The sequence below is a fragment of the Camelina sativa genome, chromosome 19, assembly GCF_000633955.1.
Source record: "Camelina sativa cultivar DH55 chromosome 19, Cs, whole genome shotgun sequence".
Classification (NCBI taxonomy): domain Eukaryota; kingdom Viridiplantae; phylum Streptophyta; class Magnoliopsida; order Brassicales; family Brassicaceae; genus Camelina; species Camelina sativa.
Window position 1 is genome coordinate 6,528,858 of NC_025703.1, and position 793 is coordinate 6,529,650.

Below are 793 nucleotides of genomic sequence, written 5' to 3' on the forward strand. Positions count from 1 at the left end.
GCCACCTCCAATTATGAGCCGACCTCGGAGTTCACCCTAACGGTTAGACAAGTGCCGACATGGATTGGAGATATGCCGCCCACACAGGGACGATCTCTAGGGCACTGTACAACGCTCCACCGACCTCCATTGGCCGACCCCCTCACCCATAGTGTTGATTTCGCCAACTCTGACGCACAACCGCTCACCCTCTCCAATTGATCCCCCTCCATGCTCGAAAGACCGATCTCAATCATGATCGCGCGAAACCCCAATCGCAAGCCGATCTGCATTTTCGTCATCGCCACACAACCAAGTACCNAGTTCACGCAAGAGCTTCCCAAACCTTCACAATTTCGGTTTTACGCAATGGTCTGTCCATAAACCCAACCCAAACAATGGCCTCGCAGCTTGACATCGACGACCAACTCGCAGCTCAACACCGAAGATCAACNAGACATATGCCGATCAAGAATAGGCGATTCGCCGACCTCAACTAATGATTTACCGACCATATGTGCATCGCCTCCGATCCGACGACCTGTGAAGGCGACACCCTCAGTAGCGCCTCCCTTGCCCTCGTCACCTTCACGTAGATTAACAGGACCCAGATCTGCGAAGTCTCGGTCACGCCGCACTCCAGCTCGTCTAACACCAGCACGGGCGACCTCGTGGGAAGTCTAGGTAAGCTCGCGGCAACTAAACCCAGCCTGCTGACCTCTCAACAAGTCTCTTTCAATAGCGGCGACACTACCAGTTGCGCGTAAACCCATCATTTCTTGATCCTTCTCAATGGCGACCTCGCCCAAACCAC